The 15,560-nt window shown below is 40.2% G+C and overlaps 1 long non-coding RNA gene across 3 annotated transcripts in view; it reads right to left on the bottom strand.

Moving 5' to 3' along the window:
- LOC121072211 overlaps positions 1-15,560 on the bottom strand; it is a 53,378-nt gene that overhangs the window by 10,371 nt on the left and 27,447 nt on the right. For 2 of the 3 annotated variants that reach the window (XR_005821075.1, XR_005821077.1), the window contains 2 exons: positions 13,627-13,776; positions 3,445-3,525 (listed from right to left, as the gene is read on the bottom strand). This is a non-coding gene — a long non-coding RNA (uncharacterized LOC121072211). The remainder of the gene's footprint in view (positions 1-3,444; positions 3,526-13,626; positions 13,777-15,560) is intronic. The other variant, XR_005821076.1, reaches the window with a different exon arrangement.

Here is a 15,560-nt window from a genome sequence, read left to right as displayed (position 1 = left end):
AGGAGGACACATTTTCAGAAAATTTCCACAAATGCCAACACCTTTCATAGCAGATATTTTTACTCATTGCAGGTACAGAAGACAACAAATGTCTGTCTTTTCAAATCACAAAATTCTACTGAATATTTCCTAACATAAACATACATATAAAATGAATATATATAATAGCATATATCAACTACAGCTGGTAGTCCACAGTACCATGTTTCTTAAAGCTGAGAGCTCATTTGCTTTGAAGAATTAAGATGTGCTAATCTAAGGTGTATGCAGACATCTTCGCCTCCATGAATCTTTGGTGCAACTCCTGAACACCTACACATAACCTTAAATTTTAAAAGGACCAATCAGTACTGACATGTTCTGGTCAAGTCCAAACAACGATATCTTCAACAGATCCATCTGAGTGCTGTTGGCACTTCATCCCACTAATATACCTTCTCCAAGCACACAGAGGAAATACGGGTTTGATCTTCAGAATAAGGATTGACTGACAAAGGAAAAGAAGTTTTCATCAGTTTTTTTCCCTAGCCCATGCAATGTTTGACTAAAGTTTAAGTTCTGTATTGCTAGGAGAGACAAGAATAATGATTTAGAGAAGCCCTTAGGCTGCTGAAACATGATGCATAGGAAGCAACCTACAAAACAGAATGATTGTGACTCAGTGTAAGAACTGAAAACTTAAGCTCCTTTGACTTACCGTACATATGAATACATAAGTTGGTAAAATAGTTACAGATGTGTAACTAGACCAAATAAAAAGACCTTGTAGCCATACAGAAAATATGTATCTGCTTGTGCTGCACTGCTTCCACTCTTATAAAAGCTTGAAGCAGGAATAAAATGTTTGCTTATATTTTGAACAAATGTTGGATGAAACAAAATTCTGAGCAACCATGAACAAGGTAAAGACCTTGATCCTGCTCTGTAATGAATCGTGAGGCACAGTTCACAAAGGCCAGCTCTGACTTAGGAAAGCAAGTCTCACTAAGCTTCTCTGCAGTCAGTGGAGAGAGAAGATCATCCGTCTTCAGCTGTTGTAAACAGGCATCGTTCCACTCGAATCCATGGACGCAGACCAACATATACAGACTGAATATCTTAGGCTGTGATCCCAAATCTACAGATCTGCACCTCTTAATAATTCTTTGCATGCCAAGTATAACGACGTTGGACAACCTTTCTGAGCTTTGATTTGCAAGCTTTTCATTGAAAACATTTGCAGTGTCAAATGGCCCCCCAGATGAGTTCAGTATCAGGAATTTGGTGCAATTTCAGGTGATTCTAGGGTGTTCTTTCAATTCTTTAAAGTGTTTGCTCATATGTATTTGCATTTTATTTATTTATTTATTTTAAAGGAGGCAGTGGTTTTTTTTGTTTTGTTTTGTTTTGTTTTTAACATTTGTAAAGGCCCTCAAGGAAACAATATCTTTTCATAAGCCTACTGGACAAGCAGGTGGTTTGGTCTCAGGCTCTTAGTCTTTGGTGTTATAGAACACCAGGGAAGAGAGGAGAAGTGTTGCTTTTCTCTTCATTTTTTGCTTTCCCCAAGCAAAAATTAAATTTTAACAGGGATAAAGTAGTAATCTACAACACCTGCAAAGAGAAAGCATGTACTTGATTTTTTGACATGACTTTTCTTTATTGTGGGTAAGGTGGAGATAGAAATGAGACAATTGTCTAGTAAAGAGAGAAGAAAAGAGTAAAATCTCCACTTGCTCTTGTACCTCTCATCAGACCTACAGGCTCTTAAACTTAATTCCAAGTTTAACCTGGACAAAGAGATGGAAAAAGTACACTGTAGGGAACAAGCCTGCATTGGCAGTGGAGTGGATTCGATGACCTAATAGTTCTTTTTCCATCTCTGATTTCTTTGATACTATTTATAAAAGGGAAGCAAAAATGATGGGCCACTCCAAACAAATTGTTAACATAAAGCAACAGCAAGCATCAGAATTGGCAAATGCCTCTTTAAGACTTAGGCAGCTCATGGAGCCAGGGAGAAGACTAATAATGCACCTCTCTGAAGGTCCTGGGCTATGTTTATTTCCCATATTTATTTAAAAGAAAATCAAAATACTTTTAAGCAAGTCAGCTGGTTCCAAATTTAGGAACAATTGAACAAAGAGGAATCTGCTAATTCCAGATGGAGTGCATATAGTCCCTTGGCACTTATTACTTACCAAATGTTTCGGAAAGCAAACACATGACCTAAAAGATTTTGTGAGTGTGGGGTCCTCAAGAAAGCTCTTAACAAGTCATGTCTTTCTAACCGTATTTACTTTACCCACACACAAAAACCCACTTAGTTTTCTTTCTTTTTTTTTTTTGGTAAAAAAAAAAAAAAAGACAGACAATGCTCCCTTTAAAGACTATTTATGTACGATTCAGTTATCCCATAAGGCCAGGGGCTCTGTAGGTGTCTCCTCTGAAAGGCTTCAGCTGTGGAGCATCTGCTCCCTGGTCCACCTTTCCCTGCACCGTGGCTGGTGTAGGTGTTTGGTTAATGCAGGAGCCCTCCCACCCAGCGGTGCAGGAAACAGGCACCCATAAGCAGCTCCTTGTCTCAAAAATCCAACATAGGTTTTGTGTTTGTTTTTTCCTACATCCAGTCCTTCTCACGCTCACAGTTGTTGCCCAACATACTGCACATAGGTACTAAGCCACCCTCAAAACACATCCCTAGGCTAACTAGTGTAGGATTGCTAGTACACATTTCATATTCATGTTGTATCTTAATTAAACAGGAAACTGAATCTGATGAATACAACTAGGAATTTCTTAGTGAGTATTATATATCATTATAATAATTGTTTACTCCCCAAATTAACTACTTCAAGAGAAGTATAAAGTAGAAAAAAAAATTGAGGTCAGTTTGACCAAAAATCAGAAAATCCTGCTGAGAGGCTTCCTTTTCCAGTAGCGCTCCAGCCCCAGCCCCACAGGCACAGTAATGTAACTGAGCAAATGTTGCGTTAGCTCCTGTGGCCTGTGCCCACCAAATCTGCAAAACTTCTGCTGTCTGCATGGGAGGATTCCCTAAAGAGGGTCTGTTCTCTTCTGCTGGTCAGACAAGCCCAGCCCTGCTAAAGGGGCAGAAAGAGAGCAGGTTAGAAAAATGTTTAATAAATATTAGGTTTAATTATCTTTTTTTTTTTTTCTATTATTACTTTCAACAACAGAATAATATGTCTTTTCTTAAAAAAGTAAACCCGCTTCCCTGCTCCAAAGGGTGGGGAAAAAAAAGGGCAAAAATAAAACAAATGTTTAAGACAATTAGTTGTGATTAAAAGGGATCAGAAAGAGAAAGGACTTCTCGTGATATTATAAATAAGTTTAATTTAGTTACAGAGTTTGCATGAGTGAGATCTATTTCCCTAAGGCTCCTCTTCTTTTTTTTTTTTTTTACATCTTTTATAAGTTTGTCATTTATTTTAAAAATCTTACCTTCATTTAGTCTGCAACCCTCTTGTTTGGACCTGTATGGATGTCATTTTTTCACAGCTGCAGACTCAGACCAGAAAGAACCTGATGGCAAATGCACTTATATCAGTTCAAGGACCCAAAGCGTGAAATTTGCTTGCTGCCAGTGCACACTCGCTCCTTGCTCAGCCGCTCTTCTCTACCCGTGCGCTCTGGAGGTCCCTGACGTTTTAGTACTGCCGGTATTTCTCTGCAAATCCTTTAGCTGCACCAGCTAACTCCACTGAACAAATTATTTTACATTTTTAACTGAAATGCTTTTTGTTTTTATTTTAATGAATCCCCTAACTCCAAGTTTAATTAAACTCATGTTTTTTAATTAATTACCAACAAATGCAAATGAGGGAAACTACACAAACATGTATTCACCGTTCACAGATAGATACAGTTGTCTTTGTGCGTTGTTTTTTCTTTTTTTTTTTTTTCTCTTTTTTAATCCTGAAGTGTCAGGATTTTAAAATCTTAAAGTCTTGAGGGTTACAACCCAAAAATTATTTTCATTCGAGGATTTATGAGAATATCTTACAAGTGAATGGCAGGGAGCTCAATTGCTTAAAGGAACATAAAGCAAATTGCAGTTTCATTAGCTTTATCACGTTATTCTAGCTAAATAACAGTAGAAGTCAGCAGAACTAGGCTTCTGTGTACATTATTAGAAGAGAAACATAGAATACAAGAACTTCCCCGTCAGAGGTGTGTACAGTTAATGGCTCTAAATGCTGACAAAAGCAAAAGCAGACTTATTAAGTGCTCTCTCGAGTTCAGCTACAATTGAAATCCTGAAAGGAGGAAACGAGAGTTCAAGCAACAAAACTCAAAGCTCTGAAAGCCAGGAAACACAAATTTAAAGCATGGAATATGCTCATGCTTAAATCTTGGATATCGTAAGTACCTCCAAGTAGTGGTCTCCTGGTACTTGCAAGTGACTATTGCCAGTGCCTGAGGAGAGTGCGCAGGGGAATTACCTTCTTTACAGTATAAGCATCATTATTTTCAGCATGAAATATTTCAAAATCTCATGAAATATTACTCTGATGAGCTGTTCAGAAACATCTTAGGTTCTCTGATGACTTTTTAACTTGCCATAAAAGCATCCTGTCCTGTTTCCAGAGCTAATACATGGGACTATTTAAATCGCTACAGCAAGGAGACAGGAATCTTTATTTCTGTTCTCTTCCTAGGCATAACATGGATGAATATGGTGATGTCTACACGACCCGTTTAGCTCGCTCTTGGATTTCCAGAATGACTTAAATCTACACACAGAGATCTCAAACTTGCTTAAAACCCAAGCCGGGTGCTTGAGCTCTGGCCCTGCTGGACCACAGCCTGGAGCTCAGCCCAGCATCGTGGCTCTCGGCACCAGGGACAGCAAGCAAAGCCAGCACTGGAGGGCTCTGAGAGAGTCCCCTGGGCACTGTGCTTTCTCTTAAAATCAGCAGATAAGTGCTGTTTTTCCTGCATAGCAGATGAATTTCTTGTGTGCAGCATAGCTCCACACCTATGGAAACCATATTCTGCAAGTGTTTCAATATTTCTTCTTTCCACTTCATCTTATAGCTATTTTTAAATCATTGGAGCGGTTATATTTATATATTCATACATCTCTATGTACACACATACAATACTTCTACTTATCCCTCCTCCATCCCCCTCTCCAAAACATCAAGCAAATTTCTCTACCCTCTACCTTTGGAGGAGGTCAAGTGGCTTCTTGACACTAAAGTATCTTTTCTTCTGTAAAGGCTCTACTATCCCAAAAGATGCAACATGTGAGTGCACACATTTTTGATGCTTCTTTCCCCACCAAGAGAAAAAATAATATCTTAGAGACATGCACATGTATTACAGCTTTGGGGCAAGTGGGAATTTTTCCGACTCTCTGTCCCTCCATATCCCCAGATGAAAAATGGGAATAAGTCACCCTTAACAATCTTATGCAAAAATTTAATTATGGTAAGCTTATCTAATTGACGTATTTTGAGGAGGTTAACTAAAAGATGTCATATGTGCAAAGTTATTTGTTGTGTTTAAAGATACTTGTGCTCCCATCCTTGGGAAAATTCTTCACGTTCCCTGTCCTGTTGCACTTAGAAATGATCCTATCTTGATTGCGTTCCAGTTACCCAGTGTCAAAAATAATCAGGAAGAGGAAAGATAAAGCGCAAGAGCATTCTGTGGAAGGCTGCAATCCCAGCAACAACTCCTTCCCCTGCCTGCCCAGCCTGAACATATGCAATCCTTTGGAAAAAAAATTAAAAAAATAAAAAGAGCAGATCTGTGTCCACCCAGCTCCTGAGCAGTTCCTGCAATAAGACAGTCTGCAGGCAGCTGCACAAGATATATAATCACAATTTCAGAGCTTGAGAAAGTCCTTAAAATATCCTACGTCCTCTGGCCAATCTTTTAAAGCACAAGGAAACAAAGCTGCTCCCTGGTTTGCTTTTTCACAGCTTCCTCTCGGCCCGTACGCCGCCGAGCATGAGGCATGGAGCCTCGCACGGGGTGCCCCAAACACGGGGGAAATCGGGCTCCAACCCTGGTGGCCCCCATCAAAACGGGCCCTGGCGAGGAGGGGTTTTCCTTCCTTAAGAAATATTGCAAACAGAAGATTCCCATGTTTGAAAGGTCAGAGGAAAAAATATAATGCACTCATGAAGAGACAACCTCATTAATCCTGTTGTTCTTGGCCCAGTCAATAGAAGAAACATAAATGCTGTCAACACTGCGCTGCTAGATAAAGGATAAAAAGTGGGAATGAAATGTTTTACTGCAAGGACTGTTCTTATAGTTTGAGAACATTTCTGGAAATAACCTGAGCTGAGAAAATGTTTCCTAGGAGGAATACATGCTGTGGGAAACTGTGTGAAAGATAAAGTTTGGTCAGTGACCTTCTCACTATCCTCTAATCACGCAGCACACAGCTCAAAGGAGAGAGAAGAAAAAAAGAAAGAGGGATACTGTGCAGCCAGAGACACTTTACCTTCCCTGCATTACATGAAGTGAAGTGGAAAACACAGAGGTATCATAAATATCTATTTCATGCTTTCGGATACTGTAGTGAAATAATAATCTATCGTAAGTCGCAAGAAAAAAAAAATGTTACTTTTGGTTTAGGGCACTTTAATAGCACAGAATGCAATACACCTTCAGTGAGCATAAAAACAAATGACTGGAAGTTGCTAAAAGTGGAACATGCCTTTTCGTCTGTGCAACATTAGGGATGGAGAAAGAGCATCACATTTCTCATCCAAAAGCAGGAATGACAGAAAGAAGGAGGATGCACAGCTACCTCTCCAGTGCAGGCGGCTCCCAGGAATTATCCATGGCAGAAAAGCTCAGATTAAATACTTGCACATTAATGCTTCAGCAGCATTCAGATACTGTCTCTGTACAGACATAGTGAGTAAATATTAGCATATGTGGTTACTCCTGGGAAGATTAGGGAGTCATCAAATACGGCCGTCCCCAGTGCTCTGCATACAGTGAGGGTATTAGAAAACTCCCTTTTTTAGGTATTTGTGGGGAATATCACTTCTTTATTCTTTTCTTTTTCTTTTCATTTAAAATCAAAATTGCTATAATTACTATATCTAAAGATGATCATTTCAGGACTGGTGTTACAGCCACAGAAATGCCATGGCTTTTTTGGTTTATGTATCACGAATCTGAAAAATACAGTGTGGTCCTCCTGAAACGGCATTACTGGGGTAAAGCTATGGAATAAAAGCTGGGTAAATATTTTCCTTGTACTCATCAGTAGCTGGCTGTTGACAAATACACTACCTAGAGTGGTAATGCAGGATAATGCTGTCATTACTGGGGGATAAACACTGCAGTTGCAGTGCATCACTATAGATCTCGCAAAATAGAGTGCTTGGGGAGAATTTGTCCTTGTATAAAACATCTTTCAACTATTTCACCAATCAGCATAGAAATAATTGCAGAAGTGAGTGGTGAGCTAGTTTCAACAAAATATAGGAGCAAAATATACACACAATACATAACAAAACAATTTGAACTGCTGAAAGTAGAGATTCCCCACTTTGTTGGTTTTTTTTGTTTGGTTGGTTTTTTTTGAGTCATTAAAATAAAGGGAATGGACTGGACAGAACAAGATTTCTGTCTGTCTTCTTCACTTTCTGGTTTCACATCGGACATAAAACAGAACGGGTGTAATAAGCTATTCTCTTATTTTTCTTCCATCCATCTGGAAACAAGAACTACCAGAAGTCTGACAAGAAAGCCTGATCTCCAGCCAGATTTCTAGAAATGTTAATAAGAGTTCCTTATTCAAAAAGCACCTTCAAAACTTCTGAGGTTCTTTTCCTGATGGTTCAGACGTCTCATCATCTACCACAATTATTTCTGGAAAAGGTCCAAGAGGTGCCCTACAGAATTCTGCTACCACATCTAATGAAACACACAGCTCTGCATAAATATATAGATACATTATACATAAGCATGATAATGCTGGTGAGTAGAGATTAAGAATAAAACCTTTTGTAAAAACTTCAAGACCAACAAAAAATCATAAGAACACCATGAACATTTCTCTTGTGGGCTTTGCTCAAAATAGTTTTATGGGGAGAGAGTGTTCCCTTTGCTTAGGTGTCAGCTCAGAGCTTTCGGGATGCAAACCAGAAAGGTCCCAGGGACACCCTGGTGATGGGGAAGCATCACAAGGGCTTGACTTGCCCTTAGGTGATGTGTCCTATCCATCAGAAGCTGGAGATTGTAATTCGGACAGAACTTGCTTGGCCTCAGGAAAAAACACCGTAGACCCCCCAGGCTCAGACAGACCTCCACCATCAGGCAGCCAGGGCAGTGGTTCCTTGCCTGTGCCTCAACTGGGTGAACTTTACAATGAAGCAGGACCCGTAACTCTGAGCAGTGCCGCATCACAGCAGCGGAGCACCACAAGCAGAATTTCCCTGCTCCATTTTGTGAGGAGCAAGTTAATGGTGCTATCGACATCTTCTGTGATATATGTCCTGTGATCAGTGCAATTACTGCATGTCATCACCACTGTAAATTTACCCAGGCTGAAAACATTTTAAACTTAAACTGCATACTTAAGAACTACTATCCACCTCCTCTTTGTAAATTAGCTATATGATTTATCTGTGGGAACCATTTCAAAAAGTATACATTCAGAAATACATATACCACATGATGTCTTTTCCATATGGCATCTCATAATTATTTTGCTGTGTGTGAACATGATGAAAACAGTTTCATAATTCTCTAAGGGTTAGGGTAAATTATTTCAATTAGACATATTTCAGAGCAAACATTACCTTAGGGTTTATTAATAATAGTACCTGAGAAGGAACAGCTGCCTTTTAAGCAGCAAGAGCTGTCAGCTTCTCACTGCCCCCCCGTAGCACCCCTTTTGTGACTCTAAAAAATGGCAGATTTTCTCATGCTTTACCTAAACAGAGAACTTGGCAGCAGAGACCTGGTTGTAATCCTCAGCAAGGGAGCTGGTGGGTGGATTTTTTCTCTATAAACTCTTGTATAAACCACACCAGTCTCCTGGTATTTATTTTGTGTAATGTTGGAAATCATACACAGATCCAACAGGCCATGTAAAGGAGTTTTGTAACTTCCTGAAACCCTTTCAGGCGAAATCTTTTCTCCAACAGTGGTCCCAGGTCGTTGGGATATTATCACCATTTTTAAGGGCCAGGTTCCTTGGCTATTTGTAATAACATAACTTTGAAATTAGGAAATGAAAATCTAAATTAGATCAGCTAATTATTAGGAATTATTAATGGAATTATTAAAAAGAAAATTGGCTTGACTGTCAAAGTATACAGACAAATTTGTAAGCACCGTGCTTACAAGCAGCCTGCCTTGCAGTTTTTTTGTGCCCTATTCCTCATCTAGCAGTTTTTATATATTAATACTGTCATATGGCATGCACTGATTTTGAGCTACAGCTTCTGTGACTACGCCTCCCTGCAAGGAATACTTCTATTTTTAAAGACAAATGCCTAAGAATCACTTAGGTGAATCCAAGTCCCTAAAAACCTGAAGTGGAATTGCACTGAGAGCCATGGAAAATCCCTGCCTCTCCTCACCCCACACCACTGGCAAGGGATGAGAGAACTGACCCTGAATACACAGTCATTACAGCTGGGTTGAGAAAAAGGACAGAGTTAAGTCCGTTGGCTGATAAATAATGCAGGTACAATCACAGAGAGTATTGGTGTGACTGGCTCCTCATTACAAACTGTGGGCTGGAATAAAATTTGCTGTGGAGCTGTAGGTCTGAGAGTGGGAGGTAGGGGATCAGCCCCCATCAGCTCCTATCCAGGACCACGTATGGAGGAAGGCTGAAGGCACCCCGTATGGAACAATGAAAACTGAAGCTGAGAGGCCTCTAATAACATCTGTGAAAGAGTTTTAGAATAAATATGCTGAGAAATCAGCTCTCACCTTGACCATTGGTTGTGGCTGTCCCATCCCTAGAAGTGCTCAAGGCCAGGCTGCATGGGGCTTGGAGCAACCTGATCTAGTGGGAGATGTCCCTGCCCGTAACAGGGAGGTTGGAACTGGATAAGCTTTAAGGTCCTTTCCAATCCAAAGTATTATATGATTCTGTGACCCTCAGTCTTTGAATCCTGCAGTCCCTGTACGCGTATGAACTGAGTTAGAGTGGGCTTGTAATTCATTTAGTGTATCACTGCCATCACCTTTAAATATATATGTATATTTATATATAAATAACATGAAAAAAATAGAAAGGGAATGTACATATATACCTAATTGTAGGTATAAAAATATACATATCCATGATTGCTTGAAAGCCAATACGAGGACATCTAGAATGCTTAGTTATCACCTGGCCAAACATGACAGTTCCACTACATCATTATCATACTTTAATCTTTTCATCTAAGCTACAAGAGGAAAAAAGCATTTCCAAATAGAAAAAATGATTGCTAAAAGGCATTCAAGCTATAAAATATTTCCTTTTGGTTCAGGTCCTAGTATTTTTGCCTGGCTCAGGTTCAGGAAGCTCTATAACTTTGCTGAATGATTTCCAAAGGGCCTCTTGCCCACATCTTTGTGCAAGAACATTCACATTTAGCCTTGAAATTGCCACTTAAAAGACATGAAAAACTGTTTGCTTCTCTGTCTACTATGGTGTGTGGATTTGCCTGTGACTTCTCCAGGAGGACCCTCACCTGGTCCCAGCCCCACAAAGACCTTTGATACTGGGTGCTGCAGGCTTAAAGGACAGGACTTTCTCTCCCACCTGCTTGTCCTGCTCCGGTGTGTAGAAACTGATAGAAAGCAATGACTAAGAACCCTGAGCCTCAGATCCCTTTAATACTTTGGAAAAACAAGCCTTTTTTTCTCACGTTTGGACTTTGAAACTACTATTTCATTGGGGAAGAGCATATTCTCGGTCATGGAGACTTCTAATCTCTTTCTCCTTGTCATGCAAGGAAGAGACTGCTATAACAAGACCTCTAACCTTTGTTTTCTTCTCTACTTAATCCCATTATTTATTCTTTTTTTTTTTTTTTTCATAACCAGACAAACTTCATTACAGTTCAGATGCTTTTATACTTTTCAAAATACCACACTTTGCTGAGTTCAATTTTTTGGACAACTATGCTGAACAAATGAAGCTTACACATCAGTCCTCTCTGCCAGACCTTTCCTTCCTTAACCACGTGAAAATTCACTGGCTTACTTCAATCTAATTCAATAGAGAGATAGAAGCCCTGAAGATAATTAAATTCCTGTAAGTTCTGCAAACATTGGCAGCTGGAGACAGGTAGGAGATTAAAAGAAGTACCTCTGCTGCAGGCGTCTTTACAAGGCTCTACAGCACCATTTCTCTTGTCTTGGCCTTGGCCAAGAGGCATGTCTAAGGTTCTGCATGGTGCCCAGCCTCTCGCGCAAGCAGAAGTTCAGGGGAAACTGAGGCATTGTTTGTAGGTTCTGTGGAGGGACTGGAGGCAATGCAAGAAGGTGAAGATGTTGGTACCTGGTGGTAGTAGGGAAATGAGGGACCCAAATTCATAGGAAATAAAGCTTCAGAAATTCTGTCTGAGGTAACAATGTTTATATTGCTCTCCTCATTTCTACAACTGCTGATTCTCAAAACCTTGTTTCACCTATTTTTTTACAGGGCAATACAAGAGCAACCAAACTGACATGACTGCCTGATATCCACAGTGGAAAACTTTATACCCAATTCTACACTTGTGCACAAAATTTTGTCATCTGCCTATTGTTTTTGAACCTTAAAGCTTATAGCAGCCATGCAGCAAATGCTTATATCACAATTCATCTGTACTGTAACTTCTTGCATACTGAAGAGCTTGTGCTACTCTTGTACCTGTTCATAGTAACGTTGCACGAGTGACTCGGGTATATATTCGTGCACAACAATTACACACTCTCCTCTGTTGGCAATGGGACTAGGCTAGGAGTCAGGAGACAAACTTCCATCTGTTAGTAAAAGGTTGTGGGACTGCAGAAAGTTGGTGTTGTTTTTTTCCCCCCCCTCTGTCCTTCTTTTTTCCTCTCCCACACTTTGCCTCTTTTATTAGTTCAAGCTAAAAGTCCTTGGGCGGAAAGGCCTTTTTTCACCAGATGTTTGCATGAGCCTAACACATTGGGAGCCCTTTCTTAGTTGAAGTCCAGATGGCCTATTGCAAAGTAGATAATAACAAGACTCTAGCAAACACTGATGTTCTTGTATCTGTATGACAACACCACCTTTGAAATGGGAATACTCATCTGTGTATGCTGTAAGAATACATTTTCACTTGTGTATTTAGCTGTGATAGGTCCACTAAAATACAAACATAAGATCTTAAAAGTATCTCCATCAAAATTAATGGACAGTCTGACAGAGATCAAATTTGTCTTCTGTGAAGAGATTAATAATCTTAAAGCTCCTGAGCTTTTGCCATGCCTGTCTTGTTTCTGCTCTGCTATACCCAGCCTGCTAACAAAGCATCTCTTCCCTTATTCCATGAGGGAGACTGGACTTCTCATAAACGTTGTCTACCACCCACAAGCCTGGCTCAAGACCCATCTATAAATTTCCTTTGCCTTTTGAAGAGAAGAAATTTTCCTTGACGAAGGTGATTATCAGGTATTAAAGGCTAATCTTATAATAAATTTGTGAATTAGTAAGCCTACTTCTTAACTAGTCAAAAGCAAATCCCTCTTGCTCATACCTTGTTATGTTAGCATTGCATGTTATCATATCACTGGTATTTAATCGTTTGTCAGGGAAAAAAAAATCTCAAGCAGAGATATTCACTTGCTGACATGAGCCAAGGTGGTAAGGTTACTCATCGTAATGTGTTTTTCAGATTATTTCATTTAATCCCAATGGGCTTTTATTTTGTGTGTCAATTTGTACAATAAAGTTCTGTTTTATGAGATTGAGTTTGCTTGTATGTTGTCAGTGCACTTAATCAAAATCAGAAATGCTTAATTCTTTCTAAGGTCCTAATTCTGTTCTGCAATAAGTGTTGTGTGCCCTCAGTGAGAGAAAGTCAGTGTAATCTGACACAAATTTCAAAGGCCTCCCTGAAGTGTTTCCCTGCGTGTTGTGTGAAGGGAGGAGGAGGGATATGGTTGAACATCAGCTTTTGAATTGCCCCATTTTGAAGGGAAGGACAATCAGAAACACTTGGACCCACTTCTAATACCCCGCAGTCTGGATGCATGGCTTGATTCAGGTCCATCTGTACCCAAAAGCAGGAATAAATTATGCATGTGAGGGGCTGCAGCAGCCTTCGCATTAAATATTGATCTGCTGGTCCTCTGCCACTCTGCAAGCCCGCGCATCTCCAGATCCACCTGTCTGCACCACGGTGACGGCAGCTCCCTGAGGAGGGGCTTTCACGTTGTGCACACAGCCTATCGTCCAAAATAGGTGGATCTACAGCAAATTTCCTCAGTTTAATTTATTCCACACCCTTGCTAGCATAACAAGTGTTCCCGAGCCTCCATGGATATGTATTCAAGAGGGAGCTGTCTGTCTACATTTCATTTTACATTTCCTTCAGCTAGTTCAGAGATCCATAAGCAAAATCCAGCACCCAGGGACATCTGAGAGGACTTTGAATTCATAAACAATAAATGGTTTACAATCATCCATACCTTAACATTTTCATCTCTGGCAAATAGAGCTTGGATAACTGCTTTTGGGCAACATGCAGACTCTGTGTAATACAGGTTTATTCAACAACACTGAGTACTTTGTTTGACTTAGCTGTTTTTGAGCAGAGGTTGAGGGTGTCAGAAGGTTACCTGAGGGAGAGGAAAGAAAGAAACACATAAAAACCTCCCCAAAGTGAGGACACATGCTGAATGCAGGGTAAGATCTCCATGTCCCCTCTCCCATTGCTGGTCTGGCAGCCAAGGCTACCTTTCAGAGAGATGGAGCATACACAGCACCCTTTTCAAAGGAGCTACTCAGAGATGTGATCCATTCTCAGGTCTCATGACTGAGAATGAAGGAAAACAAGAAGGTGCGGGGAAGCCCTGGAAACACTGTTTAGTGCCCTGTGGCTGGGCAGAGTGGAGCTGTGGACCACATGTGCTGCTTAGACCTCCCTACCCTTGCAAAGACCCAAGAGATGGTCAAACCCTCAAGACTTCAAGGGTTGACTCTCCCATTTATCCTGCAACACGACCTGAGCTATGGCCACCAAAGAAATACCCTTTCCTGCTCATTCTGTAGCAGTTCTACTGCTACCATCTCCAGACGTCAGTCCTCAAGGTACATCAGAAAACTTGGAGCAGACCTCTTTTCCAGCCCTCTTGCTTGTCTAATCCACCTATCAATACGTTCTCTGGTAACAGTGATGATATTTGTTTGAGACTATGACTGAATCAGACCTCTGAAGTATAAAAAAGTTCTAAGTAATTTCTCTTACAAGAAATAACTGTGGATGATTTTCACAGTATTTCTTGGTTATGCCCAGATTTCTATGGCGCAGTGAGTCATTAAAAACTTGCCCAATTGTTTGACACTCCAGACACATAGACACACCAGACATATTCAAACAGGCATATGGGTAGCCTGGCCAGAAAGGCTGAAAGGGTGGCATGGTCAGGATCAAGATCTGATAGGCCATTTCATCTAAACACTTCCTGGGTAAGTCACATACTGGAGTTTTTCCACACCTGAAAACATAGAATATTGCTGGAAATCACATAATAAACATTTGCTGTGTGCACATTGAAACCAGATAGTTAAAGCTGAGTTTGTAAGAGTTTTCTATTATAGTTCCATTTTTTTCTGAATTCAACAAAAACCAAAAATGCACAAGATTGCAGAAAACACAATAAAAATGTAGGAGAATTTTCTTGTTTTCACAAAAAGATTTAGTTTTAGCTTTTGGGAGGAGATTGAGCTCGGCTGACATTTTCGCATAACCAGTACATCCTTTCCTCACTGCTGCACCGATCGAGTTCAAAATAACTGAATAGAAATAACTAGCGGGCCAGTTGTGGATCTGACATTCAGAATTAAGCAGATGGTAAGCACAAAAATACAGTCTGGGTTAAATAGTGACCACATTTGCCAGAAGCACAGACATAGAAACCCTAGCCACATCCAGATCATAGGCGGAGCACATACAGATCTACCAAAACACTAAGAGCAGAATTCAGTATAAATTATTCTGTCTTAATAGTACATGGACATCTGACAGTATTTTTCTTTTATGCACTTTTTCTTCAAAAGGATGGAATTTCACTCTGTGCTGGACACTTTGGCCAAGTGCTTTTTCCCAAATGGATGCAATCCCCTTTCTGATCTGAGTGCCTAACACCAGTCTCCTACCATCTCGTCCAGACACGCTGCCCCACTGCGCTAATGGCTAGGAGGTGATATTTAAAGCAATGCCAATTGAGCACAACAGGGGATAGGAAGAGCAGAAGCAACAGAAGGAGGATTTTGCAAGAGCTTGCTAGGTCATGTTAAACTCCTTCTCTGGCCACATCCAGTGTCCAGCCCGTATGTCGGAAAATCTTGCTTTAAGCCTTTGTTACTTATTTGGAAATTTACTGTGGCTGTGGTTTAACTC

This window comes from Cygnus olor, chromosome 6 (assembly GCF_009769625.2).
Source record: "Cygnus olor isolate bCygOlo1 chromosome 6, bCygOlo1.pri.v2, whole genome shotgun sequence".
NCBI classification, from domain to species: Eukaryota; Metazoa; Chordata; class Aves; order Anseriformes; family Anatidae; genus Cygnus; species Cygnus olor.
Note: the sequence above shows the minus strand (reverse complement) of the source record. Positions and strands in the feature narration are given on the sequence as shown.